The sequence below is a fragment of the Zosterops lateralis genome (genome assembly GCF_965231275.1).
Source record: "Zosterops lateralis genome assembly, chromosome: 2".
Classification (NCBI taxonomy): Eukaryota; Metazoa; Chordata; class Aves; order Passeriformes; family Zosteropidae; genus Zosterops; species Zosterops lateralis.
The window spans coordinates 97,773,839-97,787,029 of record NC_139763.1 but is presented as its reverse complement, the minus strand read 5'-3'; positions in this window follow the sequence as shown (position 1 = coordinate 97,787,029).

The following is a 13,191-nucleotide window of genomic DNA, read 5'->3' as shown; positions in this document are numbered from 1 at the left end:
CTCTGTATTTTGTGCTTTTATCTAAATTTTTCCTCTTAAAGACAAGGAGCAGGACAAATACAGCTCCCAGTACCTTTGGGTGTGGTGCACATGGCCAATATATCTCACTGAAATTCCCAGGGGATCAAAGCAGACATTAACACATCTCCAGCAGGCAAGTGATTGACTGACTCAGTATATGCTATCTAGTTTCAAACGTATTAAGTATGTCAGAGATTTTTTAATTTTTTTTTATGCCATGAGATTCCTCCCAAAGGATGTTAGAAAACTCAGTATGTTAAAAACATTATACACCATTCCATCAAGTTTACTCAGATGTTACTTAGTTTTACTTTATGAACAAAAGTAAGAACCTCAAGTTCTGATGTATCAAGGCAGGAGAATGCTCACCATCAGTAGCTGTATTGTTGCACATCCCAGCTCCAGGTTTATTGTATACAGGTGAAAGACAGAAGTCTGGATGCATCATAAATCACCACCTCTCTATTTGTTTTCTTGCCAACAACATAAACAATCTCCTGGCACTTTTCAAACAGGGAACTGGAAAAAACTGACAACCAAAACTTACCCCCCTCCCAAAAACCCATCTAATATTAAAAAAATTTGCATAAAATTCCTCTAAACATAAGAAAAGGGATAAAAAAGGCAGCATATTACCAAAAGGCACATGCTACTAAAAATAAATCTTTGCGTATTTATGCTTTGGTACATTGTAATTTAAGAGGATATTTTTCTTGGTTTGAAAAGACAGGTGTCTGCTAAGGCAGGAGTGCCCCCTGAGGATGTAAGCCCCCTCCCTTGGAATTATTGTAATTTTGAAAATAAGGGCCTCTCAGGCAAAGATATGGGAATAGGAATAACAGTTCTTTACTACGAAAATTTAAATAAAAAATTAGTAGTATAAAAAAATCAAAAAACCAACCAAACAAAATGAAAACACTAACAGAGGCAGAATAAAACCTGACACCCTGTTGGTCAGGGTGTTGACAGTAGTCCAGTCAAGTCCCCTGGTGTCACAAATGTGGTTCTGTTGAAGCAATGATTGTGTAGAAGGGTGTAGTTTTCCTCTGAAGGTCCTGTGGTGGTCAGATGGGTCTGTTTTTCCCCTGTGGAGCATCTCACAATGGGATGAGGTAATGTTTTCAGTCATGCAGTGAGACTCAACAGCCCATTAACAGAAGATATCCCCATGGAGGGAGGATGGGTTGTGGAAGAGAGACAAAGGACACTGCCCCACCTGGTTTTAACACTGGTAATAGAATACATAGTTTTCGTTGCATCTTGCATTGCCAACCTAAGACAACACAATATGATATTACATGATGGTTGAAATGAGATGAGATGATGATATACTGAGATTCAGTATAATGCTACACTCACAAGAAGAATATTCTATGGCCACAGAAATACTCTGATGGAAAAACCTGGGAGAGCAAAAATACGGAGAAGAGAGGGCTTTTGTCTTTGCATGCAACTAACCTTCATAGATGTGTGCAGGCAGGGAGGCCCCATCCCTTTTTAGACACATCAGACATGCTTGTGCCTTAAGTTGTGATTCAATCTCATGGGAAAGGTCATTGCCACAGATAAAGCCCTGTGTTACGACATGAAGACTCACCAAAGTAGCTGTGTGCACCTGCCCCTCAGGATAGTCACCTCCTGATGGTGACAACTGACCCACAGGATCTGATCTTCCATTTACCATGAGGCTATTCAGGTTGTTTCCAGACACTTCTCACCGTAGTTCCTGATCTTCATTCTCATATCAGTTTCATATACAGAGCATCTCCAGAGTAAAAAAAAAAAAAAAAAAAAAAAAAAAAAAAAAAAAAAAAAATTTAAAGGAAGCATGGCACTACCTTAATTTAATACAGAGTTGTTCATCCTTTCTCTTCCAAATGGTCCACAGCACTCTGCTCTTCTTTTTGTGCTCTGCAGACAGACAAATTTTTCCTTCCCAATATTAAGCCATTTTACCATATCAAGGCACCAATGTCTCCTTATGCTTTCTAGATTTTTATCTGGAGCTGTAAGAAACACTGGATCATCCTACAGCAACATCACTAACGATTCCTCTTCTTCTTATGATCTTCAGATGGCCAAAAGATTGCAAACATCCTTTACATCTGCACATTACTTTGCCATAATGCCTGCATGAATTTAATTATGCTGAGGTTGGAAGATCACTTTAACAGAGGTTGTCACTCAAATTTACCAAGAAAGCAAATTTGAGTAAACAGCTTTTTTTCGTTCCTTCATCGGCTGGTCCACAACATTCACACCTTGTCCATTTTATTTCTAAACATAAGAAAGCACCCTGCTGTTCTAAACATAATGGATCAACAGGACAAGTAAAAGTTTATAAAATACCAGGGACCATAGTGACTCTTAGGTCAAATTGGGAAATTATTCAAAATCCCTCTATTTTCACTGGTATCTGTCTTAACAAATTCTCCCTTTGCCCCATAGTTTGAGACGAGATTATGTAATACCTTGGTACAGACCATGACAGGAGTTACAGTTGTGACATATTTTGTAGTTTCACCTGTGATGTCATTATAATTTAAAAAATTTCAAAGGCTCCAGTGGTCTGGGATTGATGACTTTGCCTTTAGATTAGATATGCAAATAAATAAATTAATTAAAAAGAGAGAATATGAAAGATAGAATAGAAGCCAAATTCTGCTTGCTACTACATGAACATTAAAAATGTAGTTATTTAAATTGATAAAAAATCTGAAGAGAGAAAACACTGAAAGAATAAATTCTAATGGTTAAGACAAATGTGTTTATCGCTCGGCTTAAATATTTTAGACTGTCATTTAGACAGGATTTTAGGTTTTGTTCTAAATATATTTAGAAGCAATTATGCTAACTCTAGACTGAAGGTTACTGTTAAATTGTTGAGATTAGTCTACCTTTAAAATAAGCAGGTTTATGGCCAAAAGTAATTGGAAGCTCTGTGAAATCCATTTTGTACCTTAAAGGAGAAAGCTGGGAGGAAAATAAAACAACTGCTATTAGAGTGGCAGGGAACTCACTGGAATACAGGAGGACAAAATATGACAGAGCACTGGGTGAATACACAGAAAGGAATACAAGTATTCAAAATTTAAAAGCCCAGACCTGCACACCGCCACATGGTAATTTTGCTCTATTGGAGCCCTGTACCAAATTACCAACTTGGAGGCAAATTTTACCCCACAATATGCAACTTGGCACAGCCATAATGAATCAGGAATAAAAACATCAAGAGGAGTACTTGAAAAAGCATGGGAGGTGTAGAAAGCAAGAAGATAGTGCAGTAGTGTTTGAATGGTCTAAAAGCGCATAATTGTAATAATGGGAAGTCTTTTAGAAAAATAAGCCATTGAGGCTGACCATCAGGGAAAAAACAAAATAAGTTAGACAGAATTGTGTCTAGAAGATGTTTAGAACAAGGCTCAATGAAATGGTGAAAAAACAATGTAAGAAAAAATATTTTAGGTCCAAAAAGGTATTTTTCTATCTCTAATTCTGTTTGTTACATGGCACTTCAGAGAAAGAAGTTGCAAGAAACAATGAAAGAAAGTGAGGAGAGGTAAAAGCTGTCTAGAAACAGCAGCCCTATTCATATAGGTGAGAAATGGTAGGAGCTTTCCAAAAGTGGTGAGAGTTGAGAGAATGTTTTCAACACAGGCGTTTTATGCCGGCTATATACAAGGAGTTGGAAAAGGAAAAGAGTAAAAGTTTTACTGCAGTAAGAGACCACGGGCACAGGCCGTAGAGATTTGAGAGGAAATAGAAATGTACCCTGTCTGTGATAATTTATGTAAGTACAGTTGTACCTACAGGTTTGTTCAGGGGAAAAAAAATTAGAATATTGGATTTAAAGAATAAAAATTAAAGAATTTAAAGAGGAGAAACTGCAGTTTTATGGCAATGCACAGATTCTCAGGCTAGGCAGGAGTGCAGGTGCAGAATAGAGGCACAGCCCAGCTCTCTACAGCAGGGTCTGTGCAAGGGCAGCTCAGCTGTCTAGGACCTGTTGCAATCATCCAGGCGAGAAAACCAGAAATTCAGACAAAAGAGAAGGAGCAGAAAGAGAGGGCTCGGTACTGTGTAGTGCCAACAACTGCAGATGGATGCCAAAGCAGACATCCTGAAACACCACAATGTGCTGCTATGTGGAGCCACTGCAAAGCACAGATAAGTGCAGCTACTTTCTGCCAGGTTGCAAACAGATAAGACCTCAAAAAACACATGTTCTTTCAACAGGGCTGTGTGGGGCCAAGGAAACTTGACTGGACTCAGCAGGGGCAAGACAAGAAAAACAAGGCTGTAGTTATCGACCTCAGATTAATAGTTATTTCACTGCTACATTAAAGACATTGTTTGACAAACTGGAAAATAATATTTACTGGCACAGTCACAAAGCATTACTTTGATATGAAAATGTCAGTGAATATCTCTTTCAATTATTCTTCCTTTCCTATTTGAAAGCAATGTTTATTCCGTAAAAACCTAGTGTTATCTCAGTTTAATTCAGAGAACTACTCATATCAGTGAAGCAGAATAAAATAAGGTTATTCAAACTATTACAAAATACAAAACCCATTTAGGACATTTAGGAATGATCTTCACAAAAGGAAGAAAGGTTTCAACCATGCATAACAAACAGGATGATAAATCTTTAAACACTTAAGTAAAAGTTTCCATGAACTATTTAACAATCTTGTTTCATTGAAGGGAACAAAATATTTTCAAATAATCTCACAGTAACCTAAGACCTTTAACTTGCACTTCTACAAAGCACAAAACCTGCTGTGTCTGACTGCAGTGGAAGTAGTAAGCTTTATATAGAGGTTCCAGATGTATGCGCCCTGTATATATAAACTGAGCATACAATACCATCAGTTATGTGGTTAGAATTACCTCCCACTTCTTAATAAAACCAAAGAAAATCTGAACTTCCAACACCATGGACTAGGTGACCACCGAGTCAGAAAAATCTGAAAAAGGGATCAGAGTCCAGTCATACATTTATTTTTTGCATCTTTTATAAAAACCCCTGCAACTGCACAGTGTGGCTTATCTCCCTGTCCAAAATACCCACACCTAGATAAAACAAGTCCCATTTCAGGAGTGGCCTAAGTTGGTCCCAGTGCTAGATGTATTGCTGTAGTAGATATTCACACGCTTCATGCCCAACTGCATTGGTCCAGTTCTTCACCTCTCCTTTCACAAGCACTTGGAGATCCTGATGCAGTGATCTTACCAACTCTCTGGCACAGCCAGATGCACATCAGTCTGGATCTGTTGATCCCTACACTTCCAGAGGAAGCAGAAAAGATGTTGCCATGAGAATTGGAGAATGTAAAAGGAAATACAAGGTTGATTGGTGTGGTCAGGCTAATAACCAGGTCGGGAACAGATAGTGTCAGTGTTGAAAATCAAGATTCATAATGTCTCCAACATGTTTTGTGAGAAAGCACATGGAAAACACTAACCAAATGTAAAGGAAGGCAGTTCCTTCCCTTCAGCTGGGTCAGAGGGCAAGCAATGTAAAACTTGGGAAAGGTTTCAAGATTACAGAGTGGTCAAGCATGCTAGTGGAAATGTGGAAAGAGTATTTGCAAGAATATCATCACAGAAGAAATGACACACATGGAAAGAAAAACCTACACCAAATAATCTGATTTTGGAAATCAGAAATTCACTTTTTAAAAAGAATTGTAGTTGAGATTATGTTTGCAGATAGTTTCTTTCATTTCTATATGTTTCTGCTGGTTGTACCTCTCTACAGGGAGAGGTATGCATGTATGTAAGGTATTACACACTCAAGGTTATTCACTTTTGCAAGCTATTGTAAACTCTCTCTTCAAATGGAAGTATGTGGCTTCCAAGCTACACAGACAATGGATGCAAAGCAATATGAAAGATGGAGGCATTCAAAATGGGCAGATGCAGAGCTATGAATCTAACATATATCTGACAATTAACTTGATGTTTCAATGACAGATGGTTAGAGTATGACCACTGGATGACAACAGCTATATAGAATGGTTTCTGCACAGCAGAATTTCTGAGCTTATAGGAAAGACTTTGAAAATCCTGTATTTGGCATTTTCTAGTTAACCGCAGTTATCTTATAAAGGGTAGAATATATCAGGTGGTTATCAGAAAAAATTATTCTGAGTAGTTTCACACTTTTTATCTGTCCTTTTGTAGTTTTTACTCTTTCTTTAAATTTACCACAAAGTACTCTTAAGAAGAGAACGACATGACAGTTTCACCAGACCATGCAAGTCCCATTCAAGCCCATCTGCTCCCAGGCACCTCTGTGTGGCTCTAAAACAGATGTAGATTTGCACTGCTGTTAGCAGGCAGCCCTATGCAGTGTTTCAGCTGGCTGTCTATGGGAAGAGCTGGCAGTGAGGTGTTCCTGTTAGCATTCCACAAAGAAATTAAGAGGGTGTCTGGGATGATGCATCAAATGGAGTCACTCCCCCTTCAGATTCTGCTAAATCATCTCTGACAGAAACCATTTATCCCCAAGGCTCCTGAAAATATTTTTGAGTCATAGATTCTGTCTTAAGAAAGAGTTTGATCTTACCATGTGAGATAATACTTTCTAACACCTTTTATCCCTTCTCGGGCTTCCTACCAATCACACCATCAGAATAGTTTTTTATACTTCACAGTAACCACACTCTGTTTTTCCAGCAGCATTGACATAATACTATTTAATTTACAAAGAAATCTGAAGTCTTGTCCATTGCCATGAACAGGAGTATTTAAAAAAATTCTTCAAGCTTCTTTCCATCTCAGAACAGGCATGCTCATGGAGCACAAGTGTAAAAATAAGCAGAAGTATTTGGAAATTCAATATCAAACACAGGCATCCTGTCACTGACACTGAGACGAGTTCTACGTTGATCTTTATTCTTGCAATTACACTGTCTCCAGTAGTACTGTAAGACCTTTATTCCTAACATTCTTTTGACTAATAGGAGTCTTGAAATAGCTGAAAATGCTGTACAGTTGTGTAGAAATTTTCCAGAGAACTAAAATGATGTTCTTTCTATAATTGCAGCTGTGTCAGAGATAAACAGGCAGCCAGAGCAGGAAGAGGCTGAACAAGGAAAACAAGTAAGGCTAACAGGGGGATAAGAATATTAAGGAGGAAAATTATCTAGCACATCAGAAAACAACAACAATTTCCCAAAAAGTAATGTGCAAGCAAGGACCAAAGTGTGTGATGGACATGATGAGAAGCAGAGGCCAGGTCTCTGCTCAAAGAACTCTCACCACTCTATTTTTAGTAAGGAGGTTTCCTAGAGTTTCCCGGAAAGTGATTGAAGAGATGGAGGGAAGGGGAGGGTAAAATTTATGAAGGAAAAAATAAAAACAAACAATATTTGTCTTTAGTCTGTTAGAACTAATGTTGCTATCTCAAGCTGGGCAAGTTACTTAATTAATTGAGTGTTTTGCTGTTGGTTACTTATAACGTGCTCCCCATTTTCTTGTTTAGCTTGAAAAACAATTTGCAGAAATGCTGAGACCTCATAACTGCAGCTGGGAATTGCACTTGTACTCTGGGCTCTGTTAAGTGAGAATCACAAGTGTAAGGGTTATAAACATATTGTCCACATATAGTATTGACTAATGATAAGTATGCTAAAAAGAAGAAAATAACACACAAATTCCTTAGGCATTACAAAATAGGGACACACAAAGGAGGCAATTTCATACATTTCCAGTACCAGAGAATCATAAAATGGCCTGGGTTGAAAGGGACCTCAAAGATCACCCCATTCCAAATCCCTTGCTATGAGTAGGGACACTTTCCACTAGATGAGGTTGGTCAAAGCCCCAATCCAACTTGGCCTAGGTATTCTTTCAAGAATGGGGCATCCACAGCTTCTCTGGGCAACCTGTTCCAGTGTCTCATTGCTCTCACAGTAAAGAATTTTTTCCTAGTATCTAATCTGAACTTACCTTCTTCCACTTTGAAGCCATTATTACCTTGTTCTCTCACTCCACTCCCTCGTCAAAACTCCCTGGCAGTTTTCTTGTGGGCCTCTTTAGGTACTGAAAAGTGCTATAAAATCACCCTGAGCCTTGTCTTCTCCTGAACCACCCCAGCTCTCTGAGCCTGTTTTCATAGGAGAGGTGCTCCAGTCCTCTGATATTGTTTGTGGCCCTCTGGACTCATTCCAGCAAGTCCATGTCCTTACCTTGGAGACACTAGAGTTGGATGAAGACACATGAAGGTCTCAGACAGTAAATTAGGGGGGAAGATTAATCTCCATGGATCTATTGGCCATGCTGCTTTGGATGCAGCCCAGAATACGTCTGGCTTTCTGAGCTGCCAGGGCACACGGCCACCTCACGTTGAGCTCCTTGTCCACCAGCACCCTAAGTCCTTCTCCTCAGGGCTGCCCTCAATCCATTCTCTGCTCAGACTGTTATTTGTGCTTGGGTTTGACCTGACTCAGCTGCAAGACCTTGCACCTCAGTTCACAGCATTTTTTTCTGAAAATAAGCATATTTTTGAGGGCAGATAATAAAACCAATAGTGCCATGTCCCAAGAGAATTTTAAACAGCATTTAACAGGTGAGGTTTAGACACCTCTGCTGAAGAACAGGAAAAAAAAAGCATCTGCTCATCAAGCAAGCAATTCACATGTGTTAAACAACTTGGGAGTTCACAGACAAAAAACTAAACACTTTCTACTATCCCACTCTGGCACTCCCTAAGAAATATGGCTTTGATTTTGTTAAACTGGGGGGTGGGTAGCGTACATATTGGGAAAAGTAGAAGTTCACCGTCATAAATTCTTAAATTCTATAAAAAGGTTTCAAAATTATATACACCTTTTATGGGATTTTCCAGCTGAGAGAGAAAGTAAGAAAAAGCAGAATTGGTTCATCAGTGGTCACATTACCACACAGCCTCCACGCACAACTACGTCTGCTCATCCTCAAATAAAGCTTAGATTTAAAAAGCATGAGCTGACTCAGCCCTAACAGGGTTAGTTGGAGGGGAAAGGGGAAATACATCCTTTCATTCTCATGTAGAGCTTTTGGTTGAAGATTTTATGCTGCATATGTATGGTTGATTTAGTTACCTTAAGCCAAATACTATTAAAATCAGAACATATGGGGACACACAATTCAAGTATTGGTTAATAATGTCTTGGGGAAGATGGAAGAGAAACAGGGAGAACAAGAAGTGCAGATGAGAGAAAGGAGACAGGATATTTAACATTTTGTAAATATAAACAAACACATGCTAAATCAAGTTATATGGTAAGTTCTTTGCTTGCTCAACATATTGCAGTGATTTAAGAAACAGAACACTGAGACACAGATGAAACATTTGGAAACTACATATGCTAGCACATAGGGTATATGGCATTACAAATCACTTGCATACACAGAGTGAAAACCTTGTGATTTTAAATGTTACTGTTGAAACATAGGTAATGGTAAACTACACTACGTCCCTGCTGCCAGAGTACCATCCAAACCTGCTTCTTTCTTCCCACTTCCCTACCCTTAACCCGCCCTCAAATGGAAAAAGAAATAAAAAACTTAAAAATACAGATTGCCTTTTGTTCCCATGGAAGCATCACAGATGAATAAATACAATAATTTACTGCTTCTGAAACAGCAGTAATCACCTGGTAAATATACTGAGACATATTTGTCTTGTTAATATCACTTGTATCTGCCAACAGTAGTCTTGAAGATTCCCCAGGGCATAGCAATTAAGTCTGCAAGCACTTCAAACATGTACAAGGCAAAGCATGGCATATGGATCTGGGTGTCTGGGTCTCTCTACAGAACTTGATAGGAATCATGGATTTCCTATTTATTCTGTCAAAAAAGAGTTATGAGCTGCTCATCCCCGGGCTGGAAGGTATCCACAAGAGGACTATAAACTCTCCATTTAGAAGGATGCATTTCTGTACTTTGAGTATTTATAGGTGCTATGACATCATAATGCTGGGAATCATAGTATTTATGTGTTTTCTGTAAAAGACTTATTTACAGTAAGGCTATTAGAGAAAGTGAAGGATACTAGCTTGCCCATCAACAAGTGCTACATAAACACAAACAAGATTCATAACCTAAAAAACATACTGTGAGTCTCGTATTAAACACATCGCTGGATATTAATTCTATTTTTGTCATGACAGAGACACTGGAGGACAAGAAATACAGGGAAATAAATACTAAAAAAGGAGAGGAACAAAAGGAAAATATGTTTTACTAAATATACATTCGTTTCTGTTCATCTACTATACTGACTGTCCTTCAGCTTTGTCCTCCAGTTTCTCCGGTGATACTCTTACTGTGTCCTGCAGCATAATCAATATTTGTTACACCAAATGTGAGTACACAAACTTGTTCTGTGCAAATGCCTGTAATCTCAAAAATGTTTTGGTTTTCAAGGCATGTAATAAACTAGCTGTCATACATGACAATTATGCATGAAGTTGCATTTATTCAACAGGGAATGTCAGCATAAGAGATCAAATGAAAAAAAATCCACTGTCATATGAAATCAAATTTTTAGTGAAATTGTCATTAATATTTATGTTAACTGTCATTAAAACGTAAAGAGACATGTTAACATTGGAATCTGAGCAGCCTGGAATCACAGTGGTCTTCAGTTTCAGAGAAAAGCTGCTTTAAATGCAAAAGCTCTGATTTCAGTTCTAGTGCTGATTGTTCCCTTTGAAAGTGTTCCTCCCCACACCCACCCTCATCTTCCTTCCAGATGTTCATGTAGCAAACACCGAGTGGTGCAGATAAATTAATGCATACAGTTGTAAGAGCAATTTGACTTCTATTTGCTAAAATTTTTTTCTAGTCAGATTTGCTGAGAAGTGATTTTGAATTTTTTTTGTTTGTTTGTCTGTTTGTTTGGCCAAGATGTAGAAGACCTTCTTGTTGATCATTATGAATAGACCCTAAAAATCATGGTCATTAATATGTCGATGCATTACAGAAGGCTGCCTCTGTACACTATGAACAATGTGATGTTGGGGAAAAGATGCACAATCTACATGTGTAACTGCAAGATTTAGCAGAAAGCTGTAAAGGGAAGGAAATTCTGCAACCTGTACAGGCAGAACTGACCCTTTCTTCCAGAGCACACTCATAGGAAGCTGTGCAGCCTGAGTTTCACTTCTAAATTTACTTTTTTTCTTGTTCTTTCTATGTGTTCACATTCTCTTGACATAGAAATCAGACAATCATTAGGATAAGCATACATTGCTGGCTTGCACCCAGCAGCACATAACACTAAGGAACATGGTAGACTGTAAAGGCATAGAGCATTGGACCACCCCACCTTCTTATCCTTCTTTAAAAAAAAAACCCTCAAAAACCCATAGAAAAAAAAAAAAAAAGCTAGCAAAGAAGAAACCAACCAACCAACAGAACAAAAAAAGCCCAAAAACCAAATCCCACAACAAACAACAAACCAACACATACGCACTGTCAAGTATAATGTATTCCTCTCAAGAACCAATGTACATTCTCTCATATCTCTGATTATTCCCTTATGGTTATGCACAGCAGCGAATTTACAGAAAGCCCCATAATACATATTCCTTTAAAAATTTTGACCAAACAAAATGTAAAGAAAAAAATAAAAACCCAAACAAAACAACCAAACCATGACATCAGGCAAAACTATTCCTTCAAAAACATTTTCTAAATTCTCTTTTTCATCTCAGTGGATGGAAGGGAGCAGGATCTGTTCTAATTAGCTCAGGGTCAAGGCTAGAAATGGAGCTGCTGCTGTTCATCTGTGCCCCAGACAGTGCATTTTGCGAAAGGCGGCATCAGAGAAATTGTTGCAATTAGTTTATAACTGCCTGGTGTGCTCTGTCCGTACCAAGCTGGATTAATCAATCATTAGCAGCCTTAACACTGAGACAGAAAATCCACTAGCAGAATAAACACTAAACAGATGGCAAGTCCTTGACACTGCAAGGACAATCCAAACGAAGCTCCAACAGCTCCTTCCTTCCAGGCAGGCATAATCCAAGGTCCCTGTTGGCAAGGGGAGCGCATGCTGCAGGAGGAACCAGCAGCAGCTGCAGCAAGGGGGTGTCCCCAGTTCCCTGCACAACTGAGTTTTCCAGGACATATATCTGAGTGCTGATTCCCTCTTCCTGGGGGAAGTCAGAGCCATGGCTGCAGGGAGCAGTCTTGGCAGCAGAGATAAGGAGAGTCAATCCTCACTGCTTAAATCTCGTTACTGCTTGACCACCAGTGGGACCTGCCGTGACAGATGATGGGGGCTGCTGGGCTTTGCTCAAAGTTATCAAGGTAAAAATGCCTTTTCCAAGGGGAAGACTATCTGGAAGAACACAGCCAAATAGATAGATAACTTTGGTATTGTTACCAGTAATAGGAGATCTACCAATTATTTTACAGTCAGTGGAATTGTTGTTCAACCTTCCCTGGCCAGAGGTAATTCTGCTGTGGAAATGCATTTGTCAGAACAGATTCCTTCCCTCAGGTACCAGATACACCAGCAAAACAATGATCAACTACCCTAAGAGGCATTTTCTCAAACTTGTTCTATCTAAAATCTCTTACAGTCACTTTCAGGCATCTAAAAAAAGGTTGCAATTTTTCATGGAAGACATTTTCAAAACACTAGGGCCGTGACTTTAGGCAGAAATAGGTACATGCAACCTGTCCACTAAATAAGGCCTTTGGGGAATCCTAGATCACAGGCTTTGGGCTGTTTGTTGTTAAGGCCTCCTGTTAAAAATAACCACTTAAAAAGGCTTGATGAAGTATCTCAGTTTTGTTAAAACCTGAGAAAATCAGAATCAGAAGAGCAAAGTCCAGTCCTCAGTATGGAGAAAAGAAACAAAGAGCAAATATTTGAGAGGTGTTTGTAAGTGAGGTCTGTCCATATCCCATTGCACACGAAGGGGAATATGGGAAGATGGGCTCAGATTGACTCTTCTCCTTCTCTCCCAATACCATGTGAGTTGAAGGTGCTCACAGCTGGGGGATGTTCCAGGTTCTACACTCAGTTTGTGGTTTTTTGCGATGCACCCACCCACAGGATTCTGAAATGCATTAAATGCTTACATGGTCTCAAAAAAAAGCTGGACAAGACCAGGGAAGAAAAATGCATTAAGGGCTGTTTAATACACAGAAACTACCTTT